The sequence below is a fragment of the Mesocricetus auratus genome, unplaced genomic scaffold (assembly GCF_017639785.1).
Source record: "Mesocricetus auratus isolate SY011 unplaced genomic scaffold, BCM_Maur_2.0 Super-Scaffold_4256, whole genome shotgun sequence".
Taxonomy (NCBI): domain Eukaryota; kingdom Metazoa; phylum Chordata; class Mammalia; order Rodentia; family Cricetidae; genus Mesocricetus; species Mesocricetus auratus.
The window spans coordinates 124,846,714-124,869,342 of record NW_024429182.1 but is presented as its reverse complement, the minus strand read 5'-3'; the positions used below and the strand labels follow the sequence as shown (position 1 = coordinate 124,869,342).

The following is a 22,629-nucleotide window of genomic DNA, read 5'->3' as shown; positions in this document are numbered from 1 at the left end:
CATTAAAAAAGTAGAAATACCACATGATAAGATTCCTGGCTACCTGGATGTTATCCTCCTGATGCAAATTCAGCTAAGGAAAGACAGAACACACAAAGAAGCATTTTAAGCCCAAGATTATACTAGAAAATTAACATATCAATTCCACCTGTCAAAATTCTAGAGTGTCCTCAAGGCTTCTCAACCTCAATACCATATCCCTTATTTAGAAAAGCCTTCTGAGTTCCCCAATTAAACATTGGGTTCCTTTATCTTGTGTAATCCTACAATGTTTCACCAGAGTTAAGTGAATCAGATATAGAGAGTTCTGGGGATATATTTCTGTTTAAGTTTTTCCTGGAGCATGGCCATTATGCCTGCAGCTGATCTTCCTGCACTGCAGGAATCCAGGTCTCCAAGGATACCAAGAATGCAGACAAAAGCAGTAACACAATGAGCAACAGTGTGGTCCCTGTGCACATTAGCAGTTTAGGGGTGGTATAGAAACCTTTAAAATCCTGTTCCATCATGGTTGCAGTATTGGCTGTCTTTGGGTGTCCCTGTGTTTTACACTCAAGGGCTAAGCCACCATTCAACACTCAGTAGTTGTTATCCAGGCTTACTACTCTAAAACTCTCACAACTCATGTTCAACACTCGAATCGTCAAAGGGAGATGGAGGACTGATTTCCTTATTCACATATTATTTGTCTCCTCTGCTCCTCAATGTAAGTGTACCAAAGTAGTCCCAAACATCTGATATCCATGCAGCTTCAGACATTACCCTACCTTCACATGTCCATGTGCCCTTAACATCTACTCCTGCTGCAGAACTATACTCTTACATTAAAATCTATTTCAAGATTTGGTTCCCTATCTCTTCCTCTAGCTCCCTGTTCATCCTTCTTCCAGAATATTCTGAAACACTTCAGTGGCAGATGTCCTTTCATGCAACAAGATCACTGCATCTGCATTTCAGTTAGTCACACTTTCAAGCCACTAAACGTCATCCAGAATGAAGCTAAGAATAGCAAAACACCCCTAAGAGTGTGTTCTTGCTAAAACTAAGTTTTCTAGCCATGGTCAGAGTGTTTGGAGAGAGGAAGACACAGTGCCTTAGACACAGAGAGGACCACTTAAGAGATGGAAATTCAGCTTCCTTCAAAGGTTTGGGTTGAGTAAATTAGCACATGAAAGGAGGTGACAGAAGTGACTTTGAGATGCAGGGAGAAGTCACTGCACTAGAGCCTAGAGCCTTGTTGGTAAGACTAGCATGTCTAAGAAGAACATGCCATCAGGGTAGATACCACATGGACAGTAGAGTGATGGGAACTAATAAAAACCACATGGACAGTAGAGTAGCAGAAATGTTTGCTTCCCCTGCGGTGGTGTTGAGCAGCAGCTTGCTATTCCTGCTTGATTTTACCTCTGATACTTGTATAGCTTCCTGTAGTGGTGAAAATTGAGGGTATCAGGGAACCTGAGTAGAGGCAATGTAGATGTGCAGCTGATATAGGTGAGATTTAAACATCTATGCCCCAAATACAAAGGCACCTACATTCGTGAAAGAAACATTACTAAAGCTCAAAATGCACATAAAATCTCACACACTATTAACAAATGGGACCTTCTGAAACTAAAAAGCTTCTGTAAGGCAAAGGACACAGTCAAAAAGACAAAAAGGCAGGCCACAGAATGGGAAAAGATATTCACTAACCCTACATCTGAACAGAGGGCTAATCTCCAAAATTTACAAAGAACTCAAGAAACAAGTCTCCAAAACACCAAAGGATCCAATTAAAAGGTGGGGTACAGAGCTAAATAGAGAATTCTCAGTAGAGGAGGCTAAAATGGCCAAGAGACACTTAAGAAAGTGCTCAACATCCTTAGCCATCAGGGAAATGCAAATCAAAACAACTCTGAGATATCATCTTACTCCTGTCAGAATGGCTAAAATCAAAAACACCAAAGACAATTTATGCTGGAGAGGAATGCTGGAATTAGAAAAGCTGGGCAAACAGTCAGGTACTACATATGCAAGCATAGCCAACAGAATACAAGAGATGGAAGAGAGAATCTCAGGTGTTGAAGATACACTAGGGGAAATAGATTCATCCACCAAAGAAAATCATAAGTCCAAAAAATCCCTAACACAAAATGTCCAGGAAATATGGGACACCGTGAAAAGACCAAACCTAAAAATAATAGGTATAGAAGAAAGTAAAGAAGCCTACCTCAAAAGGGCAGAAAACATATTCAACAAAATCAAAGAAGAAAACTTTCCCAACCTAGAGGAAGACTTGTCAATGAAGGTACAAGAATCATACAGAACAACAAATAGAGTAGACTACAAAAAATGTCCCCTTGCCACATAATAATCAAGACCACAAAAATACAGAATAAAGAAAGAATATTAAGAGCAGCTAAGGAAAAAGGGCAAGTAATATATCAAGGTAAACCTATCAGAATCACACATGACTTCTCCATGGAAACTCTATAAGCCAGGAGGTTCTGGATAGGTTTTCTACACATGCCACCCCTGACTACTATACCCAGTAAAACTCTTAATCACTATAGATGGAGAAAACAAGATATTCCTTGACAAAAGCAGATTTAAACAATACATATCCACTAAATCAGCCATACAGAAAGTTCTGGAAGGAAAACTCCAACCCAAGGAAGGTAAATACAACCAGAAAAATAAAGGCAATAGATAATCCCACTTTACCAACAACCAAAAGAAAAAAAGGGTGGAAATCCACATACAATTCCACCAACAACAACTATTCCAAAACAAAGAATGAACAATCAATGGTCATAAATATCCCTCAATATTAATGGTCTTAACTAGCCCATAAAAAGACATAGGCTAAAAGAATGGATTTGAAGAGAGAATCAATTGTACCATTCCTGGGTCAACGAAGAAATAAAAAAAGAAATTAAAAACTGCCAAGAACTCAATAAGAATGAAGACACAATATAACCAAATTTATCGAACACTTTGAAAGCAGTGCTAAGAGGAAAGTTCATAGCACTAAGTGCCCACATGAAGAAACTGGAGAATAGTCACACTAGAGAATTAACAGCACAACTGAAAGTTTTAGAACAAAGGGAAGTAAACTCAACCCGGAGGAATAGATGCCAGGAAATAATCAAACTGAGGGCTGAAATCAATAAAGTAGAAACTAGGAAAACAATACAAGGATAATATAATGAAGAGTTGGTTATTTCAGAAAATCAACAAGATAGACAAACCTTTTCCCAAACTTACCAAACAGCAGAGGGTGAAGATGCAAATTAACAAAATCAGAAATGGAAAGAAGGACATATCACCAGACACAGAAGAAATCTAGAGAATCATCAGGTCATACTTGGAAAATCTGTACTCCACAAAATTTGAAAATTTAAAGGAAATGGGTAATTTTCTGGATATATATCCCTTATCAAAATAAAATCAAAAACAGATAAGCAATTAAATAGCCCTATAATACCTAAGGAAATAGAAGTAGCCATCAAAAGTCTTCCAACCAAAAAAAGCCTAGGGCCATATGGCCTCAGTACAGAATTCTACCAGAAATTCAAAGAACAGCTTATACCAATTCTTTTCAAAGAATTCCACTTAATAGAAGCAGAAGGGACATTGCCAAAATCTTTCTATGACACTTCAATAACCTTGATACCCAAGCCACACAAAGACACAACTAAGAAGAGAGTTTCAGACCAATATTCCTCATGAACATTGATGCAAAAATACTCAATAAAATACTGGCAAATCAGATCTAAGAACACATCAGAAAAATCATCCACCATGATCAAGCAGGTTTCAGTCCAGGGATGTATGGATGGTTCAACATATGAAAATCCATCAATGTAATCCACCATATAAACAAGCTGAAAAACAAAAGTCACATGATCATCTCACTACATGCTGGCAAAGCCTTTAACAAAATTCAACACCCCTTTATGATAAACGTCTTCGAGAGATCCCAGATAACAGGAACATACCTAAACATAATAAAAGCTATATAGAGCAAACCAACAGCCAACAGCAAACTAAATGGAGAGAAACTCAACGCGATTCCTCTAACATCAGGAACAAGACAAGGCTGTCCACTCTCTCTATATCTCTTCAATATTGTACTTGAAGTTCTAGCTAGAGCAATAAGACAACAAAAGGGGATCAAGGGAATACAAATTTGAAAGGAAGAGGTCAAACTTTCACTATTTGCATATGATATTATAGCTTACATACATGATCAAAAAAAAACACTACCAGAGAACTCCTACATCTGATAAATACCTTCAGCAAATTGTCAGGATACAAGATCAACTCAAAAAAACCAGCAGCCCTACTATATGCACACTATAAAAGGACTGAGAAAGAAATCAGAGGAACATCAGCATTTACAACTGCCACAAACAACATAAAACACCTTGGGGTCACACTAACCAAAAAAATGAAAGACCTGTATCACAAGAACTTTGAGTCTTTAAAGAAAGAAATTTAAGAAGACACTAGAAAATGTAAAGATCTCCCATGCTCTTAGAAAGGTAGGATCAACCAAAAAAAAAAAAAAAAAAAAAAAAAACGGCAATCTTGCCAAAAGCAATCTACAGATTCAATGCAATCGCCATCAAAATCCCAGCTTAATTCTTCCCAGACCTTGAAAGAACAATTCTCAACTTTATATGGAAAAAGAAAAGACCCTGGATAGCCAAGACAACCCTGTTCAACAAAGCAATGTCCGGAGGCATCACCACTCCAAGCTCTATTATAGAACTATAGTCCTGAAAGCAGCTTGGTATTGGCACAAAATTAGACAGGTAGACCAATGGAATTGAATTGAACACCCAGATATTAACCCATACACATATGAACACCTGATATTTGACATAGAAGTTAAAATTGTACAATGGAAAAAAGAAAGTATCTTTAACTAATGGTGCTTGCATAACTGGATGCTGGCATGTAGATGACTGCAGATAGATCCATGTCTAGCATTACGCACAAAACTTAAATCCAAATGGATCAAAAACCCCAAAATAAATGCAGCCTCACTGAAGCTCTTAGAAGAGAAAGTGGGAGGTACCCTTGAATGAATTGGTACAGGAGACCACTTCCTGAGCATAACACCAGTAGCATAGATACTGAGATTGACAATTAATAAATGGGACCTCCTGAAACTGAGACTCTTCTCCAAGGAAAAGGACACAATCAACAAGACAAAAGGGCAGCCTGCAAAATGGGAAAAGATATTCACTAACCCCACATCTGACAGAGGGCTGATCTCCAGAATTTACAAAGAACTCAAGAAGCAGTCTCCAAAACACCAAATTAAAAATTGGGGGACAGTATTAAATATACAATTCTCAATACAGGAGTCTAAAATAATTGAGAGACACTTAAGTAAGTGCTCAACATACTTAGACATACTTAGTCATTGGGAAAATGCAAATCAAAACAACTCTGAGATACCATCTTACTCCTGTCAAAATGGCTAAAATAAAAAACACCAATGACAGTTTATGCTTGGAGAGGATGTGGAGAAAGGGGAACATTCTTTCACTGCTGGTGGGAGTGACAACTCGTACAGCCTCTTTAGAAATCAGTATGGAGATTCCTCAGAAAAAATGGGAATCAGTCTACCACAAGACCCAGCAATTCCACTCTTAGGTTTTTAACCAAAAGATGCCCATTCATACAACAAGGATGTCTATTCCACTATGTTCATAGCAGCATTATTTGCAATAGCCAGAACTTGGAAGCAACCTGGATCCCCTCAACTGAAGAGTGGATAGAGAAAATGAGGTACATTTACACAATGAAGTACTAATCAGTGGAAAAAAACAATGGAATCTTTAAATTTGCAAGCAAATGGATTGCACTAGTAGAAACCATACTGAGTGAGGTTACCCAGACACAAAAAAACAAACATGGTATATAGTCACTCATGTATGGATTTTAGATATGGATCAGGAGAGTTCCAGCCTACAATCCGACTCCCAGAAAGTCTAGGAAACAGGAATGACCCTAAGAGAGATATGCATGATACCCTAGAGAACAGAAATGAGTGGATTGGGAGCATGGGGGAAGGGAAAAGGGACCCAGTGAAAAAGAGGGGGAGAAGAAGAGAGGAGAAGAAGACGTGGCTGAGCAGGAAGTTTGAGTCATGGGAAGAATAGAGGAGAGCAGGATGAGAAATACTGTAATAGAAGGAGGCATTATAGGTTTGAGGAGAGATCTAGCATTAATGAGATTTCCGGAGATCTACAAGGGTGACCCCAAATGACAAACTAAGCAATAGTGGAGAGACTACCTTAAATGCCCCCCCCACGATAATGAGTTTGACCACTACCTTATATGCCATCCTAGAGCCTTTATCCAGTGATTGATGGAAGCAGAGGCAGACACCCACAGCTAAACTCTGAACTGAACACCTGGAACCCTGTGACAGAGGAGGGATGAGCAAAGGGATCAAGACGAGGCTGGTGAAACCCACAGAGACAGCTGACCTGAACAAGGGGAGCTCTTCGAGCCCAGCATGGGTCTGATCCAGACCCCCTGAATATGAGTGTCAGTGAGGAGGCCTAGGCAATCTACGGGACCTTGAGTAGTAGATCATCATTTATCCCTGGCTTACAAATGGGCATTGGGTGCCTATACCACATTGAGGAATGCTCTCTCAGCCTGGACATATGTGGGAGGGCCTACTTCCTGTCCTGAATGAAGTGACAGACTCTGGAGATCCTCCATGGAGGGCCTCACCCTCCCTGGGGAATGGAGTGGGTATTCGGTGGGGGGCTGGTTGGTCTGGTGGGGAGCAGAGGAGGAAGGGGGAAGAGGGAGCTGGGATTGACATGTGAAGTAAGCTTTTTTCCTAATTCAAATTTACAAATTAAATAATTATAATTCTGACACCTGTATTTGCTCATATTAAATAAGCCTTCCCCAACAAAACTCCAGCTCCATCTGGTGAATAAAGAAAGTTAAGTTTAGACAGATTACATGGCTTGCCCTCTGCTCACTGCTGTAACGTGGCAGAATTCAATGTCAAGTGACTTATCATCACTACTCATAATGACCATTTCTCTATGACTATGTGATAATTGTAATTGCATTGAATGCATGCAACATCAAGGATTCAAAACTATGATACTATTTATGGATTTCCAAGTAAATTTTCATATATAGATACCACCGTAAAAGAGCAAGGCTCTAAAGTCTCTTCTTAATACACCAGAAACATTGCATTGTGCTTATTATCCCTTTGACATCTTTAACTGCTCAACTTGAGTTCATTAGATTTTATGGAGAACATTGATTCTAGCTAGGTTATCCTTCAAACATCTTAAAGATGGCCTTTCCTTAATAAAATCATCATCAACAACAATAAAAATAATTTTACTGTTTCTATAATTTAATAAAGTTGGGAGAAGAGCACAGGTTAGCTCTCTGCTCAAACTGGGACTGTCACCTGCCAGGGATGTTTGATGTTCCTTATTTCCCAGTCTTTGTAATCAAACACAAACTTATATCCTCCCTATAGGTGTCAGGTCTTCTGGCATAGAATGAATTATACTCTAGACTTCCTTGATTCTCCTACTTGTACACACAAGGTACTAGAATTTATTTTCTTCTTTACCTATGCAAATCAAGTTTAATAATAACTCCATTTGTTTGTCTATGTGTATGTATACATTTATGTGTCAATGTATCATGCATCTTATAGATGCCATTTATCTGTCTGCCTATCATGTATATATATATATCTTATATGTATTTTTATCACCTATCTTCTGTCATTTCCTAAAAATCATCCACATATCATCTATGTCTGCCAGTCTATCATCTATCTATCTGTCTGTCTGTCTGTCTGTCTGTCTGTCTATCTATATCTATATTTATTGTGGACCTATATCTACCATATATCTCCTTTTATCATCTATATTTTTCTAACCATCACCCACATATAATCTTTATGTCTATCTGTCTAGCACCCTGCTTTAGTCCAGTTTCTCTGGGGAACCCTGATTAATATTAACCTTCCTTGATTCATTTCTTCACCTTGCATTCACCAACACACACATAATTTTCTCTTCCTCACTCCACATTCTACCAACATATTATAGCAGATGACAAATGCTCCATTCTTCCACAGTGATCTAACTATGAATTTACATTTTCTGTATGCTCCCCCTTCAATATATTGAGTGCATGGGGTTTCTTATAGTGCTTTTTTTTTACCTCAAAATGTCAATGTAAATAAATAATAGAACTAAGTTTCTGAAGCACAGCTCACCACTCACTGCACCTCTCACCTTGGAGATTCTACACCAAATGTGTGTTACAGAGCACTAGTTTTGCAAGCGAGCTAGGAAACCAATGCCAAGCAACATTTTGTTCTCAGAAGACAACCCTGGAAACATTTTCTCAGTCTGAAACCTGAGATCCTGACAGTTTACCAACATTTGCTTTGCCCGTTGAAGATGAAAATCTGAAATGCTTGGGCTGCTTTTTTTTCCCTTCTGATTTTGTCTTTTGTGAAGGTCACCATGAACCCAAGGGCCTGGGGGAGAGGGGCTACTGGGTGGAGGGAGGCAGATTGCGAAGAAGCAGATTTGATGTCAACATTCTGAGCTGATGTGCTTTCTATACAACAGGCTCCAGGAGGCAGAGACCTGTCAGCTGGGGTGTGTGATTCCAGAGGAAACAGCTGCCTCATGATTAAGGAACAAAGGAAGTTGGGGGGCAGAAGGAGAGCAGGAAGCCGCTGCAGCCCCTCTGAGCTTGTGTTGCAATTCTTCCTGGTCCAAGCCTGCAAGCCTCCCATTCCGTGTTCTTTGAGGAAATTAATGTTGGGAAAATCTAAAACAACAACTGAAATGTTCTGTTGGCTTCTCCCTTTGGTTTAAATGGATGCTTGCTGGGTTTTGTTTGTTTGTTTGCTTGTTTGCCATTTGTTTTACTTTTTTGAGTTGCTTCAAAATAAGGATGTCTCCTGAAACTGTGCTTTTATCCTGTTGGCAGGCCAAGACCGATTCCCACATCAGCTCCTTGTTTTGAGAATGAAGTTTCCGTGCATTAAGGATGTTATATTTTAAAACTCATGCCTCCCACATGCTGCTTTCAACTTCTCCCACACAGATGACTCTCCCTCCTTGCTCTTGCCCTTCTCCCTCTACTAATAAAATAAAGAATTCTTTTAAAATATCAAGTAATTAAAGCTCTTCATGGGTGAACTCACCCATTGAGAGCAACCATCTAGTACATGAAAAGGTGGCTCCAATGAGTTCTAAATCTGCTTAAGATGGGAGGGACACAGTACATTATTTTTGTCTGATTTTTGGCAACAGGACAATTTTTTTCTAATACAAGATGCAAGCATTATTATTTTCCAGTGGGTTTGTATATACAAGCTGTATGTAAGTGAAAACTCCTACTGACCAGAACAAATCAGAGACAGTTTATGTAGCTACCTGTATTTAAATTTTCCTTCAGGTTGTATTATAAAAGCAATTCCCAAAAAACAGAGTGTGAAATGGGAACTGGTGAATGTAAGAAGGGATGATGACACAAAACAATTAGAGAGATTTGTTGTTGTTGTTTTCTTGTTATTTAGAGAGGGAAATAAACATTTAAAAAAAGAATGAAGGAAAGGGAGAAACACAGGAGGCAGCTCACTCAACTCTGCTAATCTGGCTATGATGTGTTTGACTTTAATTTGTTCAACCAGCCCCTTCTCCGGCCTAGTGCAGATGCCATGTCTTTTTAACATCAGCAAATACTGGCCTCATTCTCATCGCCTAGAACAAGTTCCCTGGAAGGACCTTGGAACTCTCCAGGGTGGGAAAGCAAGCCTAACACAGGCAATCTGAAACCATGCTTGTGTTGAAATATTTGGGCAACTTCATTTTCAATGAGTTGTTTTCCTTATACCTGATTTGAGATTACATCAAAACAGAACGAAATGTGGTGAATATGATGATCGCTGTATAACATTCCCTTTCCAGGGGTGATTTAGCTAGTGCCTGAGCCTTGGATGGAATCATGCAGATGTGCAGTCTCCTTTCCCTATGAGCAAAGTGGTGATAATCCCAGTGCAATTAGTGCTTTTGGTGCATAGGAGCCCATGGATGTGTTCAAGTTCATTGCTTAGTTGTTTTGAGAATGATTCATCAAAGTGACTAGTTTGAGCACTGTCCACTGTGACAGAGTGTAGAACAAAAAAATTTAATAGTTTCTAATCAAGGCTCAGTAGTTGAGAGCACACGTATTCAGATAGCTCCTTATAGATGGCATTGAATCTCATCTCCTCTTTAATCCAACCCCATTTCCATTGAGGGCAAATGTAACCAATCATTGAGAACTGTGACATTAATTCCAACATTTCAGATGTCATCGCTTGGCTTCCTGGGGAAGACTGGGCATGGGAACAGAAAGGCAGAGCAGCATATGCCATTCCAGCTTCAGGGAATACTTGGTGTTATCTGACCTCACAAAGGCATGTCACAGGGAAAGAGGTGGAGCCAACAGAGGCTGAGTGTATGGTAAAGATGTCACAGGGTCAGCCTTGACTCATGTCACCTAAGGACCTTGGCCATACCTAAGTGTGCTTTTCTCTATCAGTGTGGCACATTTACATTGTCTTGGATGAAACAGAAAGCTAACGCTGGATGTCAAGGTGGCAGGTGAAGGGCTACAAACAAGGCTAGTGAGTAGACCGCAGCGTCCTGCCTAGGCCAGCATAGCCGGAGCAGGGAGGTGGGAGTGTGTCATTCCTCACAGACCCCTTGTCTCGGTGATTGCTTCTGAAGTTGAAAATTGGTTAAACTACATTTTAAGGGTTTTTTTTTCGTTTCTCTTTGGATAGCAATAATTAGTCGTGTCAAGATGACTACTCAAGTGACAATGTGATTTCAATGAGGAAAAGTTGAAGAATAAACTATAATTATTTGGACAATCACTTGATCAGGTTTTCTTTTTCTTGTCACATTTTAAATGATTTACGAAGCTCTATGTGGGTGTCTGCTGAAGAGGTTAGTCCTCATGTTTTAAAGCTTTTATTCCATTTTTTTTCTTTTCCATTTCAAGTGCATAACAGTTTGTCAATTTGTGGGAATTTTTTAAAAAAAATATCTCTCAGTGTGGCTTAAATAAAATTATAGGCCAGTTAATCTAATTTAAACTCCAATGTCACCTGCTCTTGACATAAGCCATCTTGAGAAGTGGCAAGTTTTCTTCTTCTGGGATGGAAGAAAAGCATCACCACATTAAAACAGCACTTCCTAAGTCCCCTGGAACGTTAGGCAGAGGAAGGCATCCCCAGAAAAAGGAGATAATATTTAAAGTGAAGGAAAATTTTTCAATGTAGGAAAAAAGCCTTCTGTGTTGACACATACCTGTTGTCCCAGCACACGGGAGGTTGAGGCAAGCTGAATATTGTGAGTCTGAGGCCAGAATTGACTAAGTGTGAAACACTATATAAAATGCTCAAAAAGACAAAAACAATAATAATAATCATGATGATGATAGTAATAATAATAACTGATAATGAACCTAAATAAGAAAAATCACAAGTTCATCCCTTGTTCAGCAATCCCATGCATCTAATTGCACAGATGAAAGGTCCTGAGAAATTCTGTACTTAATACAGCTTTCTAAGTTTAATTCAATATTACTTAAAATTATCTGACCCTGGGTCACTCTTAAATCAAAAATCTTCTCCCAGTCTTCTGAATCTGTGTTCTACATAAAGTCTTTTGGAGAATGCTCATCAAGGTGATGAGCACACAAACTCCGTTGTGTGAACGCAATGCGTTGACTTCTTCCAAAGAACGAGAAGCCCACTGAAGAGATGAATTGAATTAAGAGGGAAAGTTGTGTGAGTAGTGCTGCCTTTCTTGAGCATGGCAGGGGATGCTAAACTGAGGTTCTTAGAAAATGCTGCCTTGAAAATATGAGAGGGAGAGGTGACTTTGACTCGGCTGAGTAGCAGTTCTCCGTGTTGTCACGTGATCTACTGAAACTCCAGGGACTTGTGTTCTCACCATAATCCTAAGCACTCTTGAATGCAAACAATTTCTGCAGTAGTGGCTTTCAATTGGCACTAGAGGCATCTTCTGCAACCACTGTACAATGTTCAGTACATTCAGTGGTGTGCCAGAAAAGAAAGGTCAAACAAGGAGGCTGAGTGCCAGTCGGCAGGGCATGGAGGGGGTATATGAATGGCAAGGGAACTGTTTCCCTTTTATCTTTTATTAAGGGGGATCAGGTGTTTGCCCATAAGAACTGCACTCGAAGCAACATGCAGCTCTACTCTGGAATATGCCCACAAACCAGAGAAATGTCTGTTTAAATAAACATAAAATCAGGACTATCCTACAGCGAAATGAGACAGTGGCATTTAGGAAGGAAAGGAGACATAATTTACTTGCTTTCTCCTTTCTTTCTGAATGAATGACTCAACTGTGAAAGCAATATGAATTTCCAAGAAAAAAATGTTCCTGCAAATTCTAATATTTACGGGCTTGCGAGGTAAATTTTCTAATTTCCACCATGCCAAGAAAGGTATGTAATGGAGGCAATTTTTTTCAATACCTAAAATCCTGTCCTAGAAGTAACTTTTAAGACTTATTTAAAGAATCTGGGTGAGCATTATTTCTTGGGAGAGCATGAATCCTTTACTTGGGAATGCTCATCTGAACATTGGTGTTTTTCTAGAAGGACCAGCAGGGAATTATCATCTGCAGTCATCCCAGTGCTCTGGATCTCCTTATTTTGAAACTTTTCATTTGTGGCGACAGCTGCAAGGTGTCCCTTCAAGGATTTTCCTTTTTTGATTTATACTTATATACGCTCAAATCTCAATTGAGATATCCTAGCTTCATTCCATTTTCTGACCTTACTCTATCAAGCCAGAGTGACCCCCAATCTCTTAGGACTGGGATACATTCCAAACCAGGTTATGGAAGAACAAGGCCAGGGAATCAAAGCCACACATCACCCCAGTCCCAAGGAGACACTTCACGGAGAGCAGAGCGAAGGCCAGCCAATTGGCAGACCTCATTTATTTGCCCATGTGAGAATTCTTAACTCTTCACCCTTTGAACTTTTGACATTACTTTTGAGTGTTTGAGTACTGTTTATACCAAACACAAGAGCCAGACTGATGCACTGTTTGGCATGGATATTGGCCTCATGGAAACAAATGTCCCCCTTTTCTTTCTTTCTTATATTTTTTATTTGTCCAGGATAAGAATGGACTGTGCTGAAGTGCAACATAGTTGCTGACATATTGGTGAATATTCCACACATCTGTTTCTGGTTATTGTTCCCCTCTTGACACACCTGTCACTGTATCCGTGAAGTGAGGAGCGTCAGATAACAAACTCCTCTGAGTCTGGCCAGATGGGCATAGTGGCCAGCGAGACTGTGGGATGATCTATCTGGAAATCAGCAGAGATGGAGCTATACTGTGCATGACACAAACCCTACCTGCATCAAGACGGTTGCAGACTTCCTTCCCTCCAAATACCTGCCCTGGCTGCCAAGGAGACAGAGCTTCTCCCTGCTAAATATAGATTTTAAAACACTGATTTTACTAGGACAGTCATGTAGTTTTTGGACAAGCTCCCAAATGATCCTTGTTTGTTACGGCCCATGAAAGGTGGATGCTAAGCCTGCACACAGTGACTGGGCAGCTGATGAGTGCAGTGTACCAAGTTGCTCCTTTGGTTGTTAATCCTGTTACACTGAATCGCTAATGAAGCAAATTAGTTTATAAATGTTTGCAGCTTTAGAAGACTTGCTTCCTTGAGTCAAGTTGCCAAAAAGAGAAGAGCTGCTGACGTCTTCCATGAAGATGCAAAGAAATGGCAGTGCCATTGTCATTGCAGAGGTTCAGGGAAGAGATCAGGTCTTTAGAGTGTGAGTCAGATTCATGGTATGTTTAAGAATGGGGGGGGAACCCTACAGAACAATGCCTTAACTTATTTAAAAAGCAACTTAGGTTGAAATCTTGGCTATTTCTAGACCCCAATCCATGCCCTATCAAACAGTCATTCTCAGTAAATAGTGAATAAGAGGGACCAAGATTGGAAACAAAAGAAAATAGCATCCCCTGCCTTTCCAATAGTGCCTTGTGATAGTTGCAAGTGTCCGGTGAATTGTCCTATTTATTCAGCCTTTGTTTTTCTTTACTGTAGACTCTTAAGGTCGCCCTATTGCCTGTGCAATTCAATCTGACTAGAGTTCACAAAGGCCCTGCTCTCTGCATACAGTACACCACAGGATTGATTTATAAACCATGGTCCCAGAGCATCCCAGAAACGGGAGTGAATTGAGGCTTCTAAGTGCACACAAGTGCTATGAATTCCAATGTTAGGATAGCATGGGAAATGTCCCCAAACTCATTTCCTGCAAGGGAGAATGGGGATGCGGTTGGAGGGAATGAGGGAGGATGGCAAAGCCCACAAGGAACGAGGTTGGTACCCAATTAGCTTCTTTTCATATTATGGGTTTAGGGAGGCCAAGGAATCCCATGATAGTTCCAGTTATTTTCACGTTGGCAAAGAGGAACAATATTGCTTTTTAATAGTGTGAGGTCGGAGGAAGAAAAGGGGCAGAGAGAGGGGAGGGGAGAGCGAAGGAGGTTTGTGAATGCACGTAATTCCCTGGACAGGAACATTTTTTTCTTGGAAAAAAATGAAAGAAAGGAGATTAAAAAATTGATAACTTGAATGTGTGATCAATAAAAATAATTATCATCTTGCAGCCCATTTTTCATAAAGTGCTCGGTGGCCTGAAAGTAATTCTGACATAAGAGCCAAGCACTCAAAATGCACAATTACTGAAACTCTGTCTTTCTAAAGACAGACTCCCCTGTTCAAATCTCTATGCTTTTCCCCCCTTCCTGTCTTCCACACTCAACCGTTTGGTCTAAAGACAGTCAGGGAGCTAAATATATATTAATTAGAACTCTTGGGGCTGGCATCCGAGGGATACAATTATACCAAACGGATGCCATTCCGGGCTCTGATAGCTTCATTTAAATTCCTGAATAAAACATGAAATATCTTTAATGAGAAATGAATATAGTTGTCAAGAGGGAACAGTTCTGATATTGTTACTAGTTGAGATATAGAAGATAAAGACATAATGTGAATACCTTCTATTTTATGTAAAAATGATGCTTGTTAGAATAGACACATCCCTCTTCTGAGACATCAGGCATACTACAAAATCATATATATATATATATATATATATATATATATATATATATATATGGAGAGAGGGAGAGAGGGAGAGAGGGAAAGAGAGAGAGAGGAAGAGAGAGGGAGAGAGGGAGAGAGAGAGAGAGAGAGAGAGAGGGGAAGAGAGAGAGAGAGAGAGAGAGAGAGAGAGAGAGAGAGAGAGAGAGAGAGAGAGAGAGAAAGAGAGACAGAGAGAGAGAGGAACTCCTAGCAGCACGGGCTTCTCCCAGGGAAGCAGAGTCACAGAGCTTCTGTGAAGTCGGAGACACGGGTACACTTTGTCTGTTCTTACGAAAACAAATCACCTCCAGCAGCAGCAGGGAGAGTAAACACATGCACTCTGTCAAGTAAATCACTGCTTCTTATTAAGCAAGAACTGGGCAAAATGTGATAGCCATAAGCACATTTTTGTCAAGAGCACAAGGGAGAAATAGGTGCACATTAATACTGCATGCCTCCAATCTCTTCAGGGTAGTCGCTGCTCAGTACTACAGGAGGTGTGGAAGAGCAGAGGCAAACTGGTCTGCAAAATCATACTGTCAAGGAGATGAGAATGGCAGTCTCCACACACTGCCTCTGCCTCGTCTTTGATCAGCAGCCCTTGAAAGCCTATGCCTGAGCCCCAGGCTCCAGCCAAAGGCTATTCACCTGTTGGGAGTGGCTGGGATTTTCTTCTTTTCTTTCCAGGACTTTCCTTTGGTTCATAGGGACTTTCATAATTAAAACAGCAGCATGCTATATTAAAGTGTGGGTTGTACCTGCCTGAATCCCAGGTGACCTTCAAGTACTTTAGAAATGTTGCTACTGATAACTGGGGTTTACTTTCCTTACCAGTGAATTCAGAGCTGCTTCCTCAGTTAGGGTGACAGGAGAGGTTACCATGGAGAATCTGCTGACCTGTTGGAAGCCAAACAGAAAGAGGAACATCTGTATTCCCCGGATTCCCCGGCACAGTCCTGAGCTATTATCAAAGACAAAACACCATCCAGGTCTCTTGCTGCTGTTGATCTTCTGACACAAAGGCAATGTACTGTTGGGCTTTTGCATAATTGAGAAGTCAGTAAAAGACACTAGGGTTCATTCAGTCACTGGCAAAAACCTTACAACCATGATTTTTTTTTGGCTCCACATCATTATGCCCAGTGAGTGAATGGGAGATGCTGAGTTACAAGCTATGAGTCACTGCCCTACAGAGCATGTGGACAGCAGTTTCCACACAAGGCTCTCACATGAGGATCTTTGGATCTTGGCTCCCAAAACTCTGCTTTCCCATGGGACAGAGAAGCCATTCTGATGTGTGTGTGTGTGTGTGTGTGTGTGTGTGTGTGTGTGTGTGTATGTATGTACTTACGTACGTACGTATGTACGTGTGTATGTATCTATTTATATATGTATCCATCCAGCCATCCAGCCTGGCATTGAGGATCATATTTTGAGTAACAAGAATCTAGGAATGTGTTTCCAGACTCTTACATCTTTCTGCTGGAGTAACTTCCTGCCTCACCTGGTGGAATTGCTGTTCTTTTCCATGCTGTTCAATTTAAATACCACTCCTACTACCCGAAGACTCTTAAGTGAGTTTCTTCTCCACAAAGTCCGTATGCTCTTCCCTATAGTGTCTCCTGATTTACCCAATACTGCCTCACTCACTAAACTGAAACCTCTCAGAAGAAAGCTACCTTACATATTATGTGTCTATTAGTAACTGCCATGGAAAACTGGTCCGGATACTTTCCAAATGAATGGGTGAATAAAGAAAGGAAGAAAATAGATAACATGACATGTTGAATTTTTCTGTTTATACTTTCTGGTAAAGAACAAATCCAAAGGTTTGCTTGTGTCATGCACCTAAGAATCTGGGGCACCCAAATAACAGGGGAAATGCATTAAATTGTATTTTGTATTTCTGTGAAACCAAATAACACTCGGAGCAATATGCTTTTATTTTTCACTAATGACTTTTATTTTACAAAATTGATTGAATCTGCCATTTACTTTGACCCTGTCTTTTTAGTTTTCCAGACGGTTCTGCAAACATCTTTTAGTACACAGGTAGATCGATAATACCAATAACAATCACTGCTCCCTTTCCTGCACTGTGTGGGAACTCTGCCGAGAACTTTTCCAGAGTTAAGACCGTGCATCCCTATGCCCATTGCATCTGAACCCCTGGAACATAAGAATTGAGGCATGGCCCCCAGAGCTATGGAGGTGGGCACTAAAAGAGAAATGCTAGGGCTTGTTGGCCAGCAAGCCTAGTTGGCAAACTGTGAGCTCCAGGTTGAATGAGATTATATCAAGGGAATCAAGCAGAAAGGACCAGGGCAGCTGTTCTAGACATTCCTAATGCTGCAGCCCTTTAATACAGTTCCTCATGTTGGGGTGACCCCTAACCATACAATTTTTGTTGCTACTTCACAGCTACCAATTTGCTGCTGTTATGAATCATAATGTAAAATCTGTTATACGGGATATCTGATGTGTGGCCCCTGTGAAAGTGTCATTCAATTCCCAAAGGGATGGAGAACCACATGTTTGATAACTGATGTGCTAGAGTAAGGCAGTTGATGTCCTCCTCTGACTTCTTTGTACATAACACACACACACACACACACACACACACACACAGAGAGAGAGAGAGAGAGAGAGAGAGAGAGATACATGTGTGCATACATTTGTGATACAGCAACAAAGAGTCCCACAGTCTGACTGATTAATTCAAAGCCCACTAATCCTTGTGCAAGGTTGTTGGGCTAACCTTTATCTCTACAAAAATCAAAGCAAGAAAATCAGTTAGAAAATTGTATTGAAAAGGAAAAAATAATATAGATGATGATCCCTTCCTGTAACACACTGAGGTTGGTTAATGGCTTAAAATAGTTTAAATTACAGAGGAAACATCATTAATGTCTTATGTCTAAATTTATACCATTTTCCAGCTTGGTCAAGACATAGATATCCACCTTACCCTAATTTGTCTCCAACTCTGTCTTGTCCCCAGGATAGACATTTGGTTTAGTTGTGTCATTCTAGTTCAAAGTACCCCTACTGCATTGCTAGTTGGTTTGACTTTGATTGGGCAAGGCAGGTTCTGCTCCAGCCAGCTGGGCCATCCACCCTAAGGCTGTCTTCACGATGGCAGCTTTGTCCTCAGATAGGTCCAATGTTTTATCAGTCCTCTGAATACAAATTTACAACTGGAGATGAGTTCATGCTTCCCTGCTCTAACCATGCCTACACTAACGTGATTTCAAGACACTTGCCCACTTTCTTATTGCCTATTTCCTACCAGAGAGGAGATCCTGTCTAGTTCATTCAGTGGAGACCTTGGAAATTCCTTTCTTATGTTGTGGGCAGGAGGTTTGCAGCGAAGAGACATTGTATCCTGTGTCCTCTCATTCTTATGTTGCAAAGCATAAGAGCACAGCTCTATTCTTTAGACAACTTGGTGGCCTCTGCAGCCTCAGGCTATGGATATCCTGGCAGGTCACATTGGTAGCTCTAATTTCTTCTAGGAATTAGTAGGTCCCTGAAGGTGACATCACTAAGCAATCATGGAACCAGATGTGGTGTCAGAGTGCTTCTCAGAGTACTCTGCCTAGAAGTCACTGCAGGTCAGTTGGAGCTGACATGTCACACCAGAAACCAATCTGGCACTCTCACCCTGCTACTTGATCATAAGGACCCTTTACTTCCAAGATGCCTGTATATGACTTTAGCTTCAGTAGTTTTCCCCCAGACACAATATTCCCAGACTAGGCTAGGGTATCCTATAGCTTTCTCTTTAACCACACTTCCATATTTGCGACCTTATCATTTAACTTAGTTAATTTAGTGTGTGTATGCATGTATGAATGTATGTACGTATATATGTATGCATGCATGTCTGTGTTGTATATGTCTGTGGTATGTGTTCACCAGTATGTACAGGTGTATGTTCCCCTGTTTGCATACTGAGACCAGAGGAGTATGCCCCGTGTCCTGCCCTGTCATTCTCTGCCTTAATTCCCGCAAGACAGAGTCTCTCTCTGAACCAGAATCTATGCTGGAGTCACCAACCCCATTGGTCACCCTATCTTCTTCTTCCCACACTTCCAGGGTAGTTGTGAGTGCATGTGGCCATGGCTAACTTTTTGTGGGAATGCTAAGGATTTGAACTCAGGTCTTCAGTAAGTTCCTCTCCCCCAAATCTCTTTCCTTAAGCCACAGCTAAAATGATTGATTGAAGGTCTAAAGGGTTACACACCCAAGGAAGATAACACTTTCATGTGTATTCTCATGCAGTTGTAGTGTTAACAACATTATTGACCTTATAAAATTTTAATAGTTCCCATCACTATTGATTAATGTGTATGTAGTCTGTATACAGTGGAGGTTTGAGCATGGATTTTTCCACAGAATCCTTCATGAAGCTAAAGACACTTTGTAATTTCCCCCCACATACTTTTCTTGATTCATTTTTCATACCATGACATTTGAATGATAGTTTCCAGAAATGCTGAACTGAACCAAAGTTTGAATGCTTGCGCAAGTCCTATCAGGCCCCACATTACAGGGGAATAAACTAAGGTTTAGAGTGGGAAATAAGATTGTCTTGAGCTTGTGGGAGAACTGAAGACCATGCTCTTAGCCATGACATCTTATGAGGAGAGGAAAGAAATATCTCTCCCAGGGTTTCCTTCTTATAAATCTAGTAGACATCATTAAAGCGTGTGACTGACTTATAACGCATGGTTCTACTGCTGTTTGTCTCTGCTGTTTACTTCTGCTGTTATAACCCATGGAGACCCTGGGAGCTGCGTTAGCACTCTATCAACAGTCATGCAGGGTGGGAAGGTGGAGAATATGTTTCCCATTGATACAAGCAGTATTTTCAGATTTTTCGTTCCTGTTCTTGTGATGTTATATAGCTAGGGCAGGTAAAGAATACTCTCTCCTTCCAATGAATGAAAAGCCTTCAAATTTTAGCACTGTTGTGTGGGTCACCGAGTCTGTTCTTTGCAAATTTAAGGGCTTGAGGTGTCTGCTTACAGGTAGAAGACTTCACGGGGGATTGAACCTGATCCTGGGAGTTTTCCTACTTTCTCTTCCCATAAAGAATGGGCCATGATGACATTGAGTTGGGGAACACAAGGCTAAAAGGCTAGGAGTAACCAAGACACAGAACTGAAGAGACATCAAAGATGTTGAAAGAAATTCAGCAATTCAGAAATACTAGTACAAATAGTATTTATTTTTGGTTTTACTAGACAGGGTTTCTCTGTATTGTTCTGGAGGCTGTTGGTCCAGCTGGGCCTCAAACACACAGAGATCTGACTGCCTCTGCCTCCCAAGTGCTGGGATTAAAGGCATGCACCACGACCACCCGGCTACAGATTGTATTTTAATACAAACATTTGCAAAGCTTCAAAATAATTAAAGGTTTTAAGTAAAGGAAGTTTTAAGTAAAGGAAGGGTCAGTATCAAAGATCAACTTAATTCATTCAGGCTGCTCTAACACATTAGCAGACCCAAGAGATTAAGCCTAAGCAGAGGCACTTCTTGACATATCTCACAGTCTTCTACCTCCAAGGCTGCCTGAGGCCTGATCTCACCAACACCATGAATCTCTTGCTCCTGATGGCCAAACAGCCATCTTCATCCTACAGGTGGCACCTGCTAAACTTTGCAAGCAATCCTGAAGTTTCTACCAACCAGCCAAAAAAAAAAAGTGAATCATCCACTCTGTTCCAGGAATTAGTGGTGGTAGCACAAGGAACACAGACCACTCCCACTAGAAAAATCTTATTTCTCAATGAACAGCTAGCCTTTGTTGTCTAGACTGGTCTTGTCTCAAAAATCCCCCCAAAAGGGTATAGGAAATGTATTTTAATATAAATAGTTCACATATATTTGTCCCTATTGGGTTTTTTATTGTGGTAAAATTAGACACAAGCCGTTATAGCTTTAATTAACAGTTATACCTTACAAATAAGATAGTATAGCGACTCACATAATGAAAATGCTAAAACACACATATCCAGAGACAACTGGAAGGAATGAACATTGAACACCTAGAAATGTAGATTGCTGGTGGAATATGGCTGGAAGAAAAGAGACACTACACACTAAGTAGCTGGACATATAGAATTTGTTCTCATAACTAATTTCTACCCATTAGTATCTTGGCCTATTGCCCGCAGAAAAGGCTCCACAGGCATCCTGCCTAATCGATGATGTAGCTAGTCTTACATGCTACCCTTCATACTTGAGAATAGTTTTCACTCTCTGACTAATAAATCCTCCCAATCTATACTGCAACGCTTTCTTCCATCTCCAAACCCCCAAGTCTTACTGAATAAATTGTAATTTTAGGTACATTTTATTTTTATGAGAACACTTCATATATAGTATGAACCCCATATCCCCATGAGTCAAATTCATTGTACTTTAAAACAAGGATGCTTCCCTACCTCTACAATGCAACAGATGCCCAACAAATGTGACACAGAGGGTTCTCAGTGATGAAAATGAACATCAGGTGATATAAACATTGAGTTCCTTGTATATCGTTACTAAATTGAATTACAATTTACTTACCTCTTTCAACCAGGGAAATTGTCCTGAAGATAAGCCCAGTACTTTTCAACAAATAAGTAAGGGGAAATAAATAAATGTTACTCAATGCATAATGTCATTAATTAATTATTTAAGGGGATAAATATAAACTGTTCTTAAAATATAGGACATGTAGAACAAATGGAATACAGAAAAACATTATTTTCTGGTCAGTATTTTTAGGTTAGCTGGTATAACAAGCAGCACCAATAACTCAAGGATCAAACGCAAAAAAAAAAAGTAGTTAAGATTTTGCTCATTCAAAGTCTGACATGTAAGTTCCCAACTTTTTCCTTCCCAGTAGTCATTTGGACTTAGAACCACTTAATGTCTTTTTCATTCCTCTTCTATGTCCTCTGCATTCAACAACCTGACAAGCAAAAACTGAGCATAAAGCAATCCCTTTTAATGGGATTCTTGGTGATAATCACAGAGTTTCTATGGATTTAAACAAGGGCTTCTGCATATGTGCTATGACTGTTAGCTTGGTGTTTTTGTGGGACTCTTACCAATGGGATCAGGTATGTCTCTGACTCTTTTGCCTACTCTTGAGAATCTATTCTTCCTGTTGGGTAGCCTGGTCCAGTTTTGATAGGAGAACTTTGTCTTATTGTATCTTGTTTTGTTCTGTTGGCTGTTGTCTCTTGGAGGCATGCTCTTTTCTGAAGAGAAAATGCATGGAGAGTGGATTTGAGAAAGAGGGGCAGTTGAAGGAGCTGAAAGGAATATCAAGAGGGGAAACTGTGGTTATGATGTGTTATATGAGAGAAGAATCTATTTTCAATAAAAAGGGGGGAAC

General features: G+C 40.2%; 1 long non-coding RNA gene across 1 annotated transcript in view; it reads right to left on the bottom strand.

Annotated features, from left to right (window-relative positions):
• Positions 1-22,629, bottom strand: part of LOC121135411 — a 30,681-nt gene that overhangs the window by 2,668 nt on the left and 5,384 nt on the right. The window contains exons 3-4 of the long non-coding RNA XR_005872546.1: positions 22,340-22,492; positions 16,065-16,130 (exon numbers count right to left, since the gene is read on the bottom strand). This is a non-coding gene — a long non-coding RNA (uncharacterized LOC121135411). The remainder of the gene's footprint in view (positions 1-16,064; positions 16,131-22,339; positions 22,493-22,629) is intronic.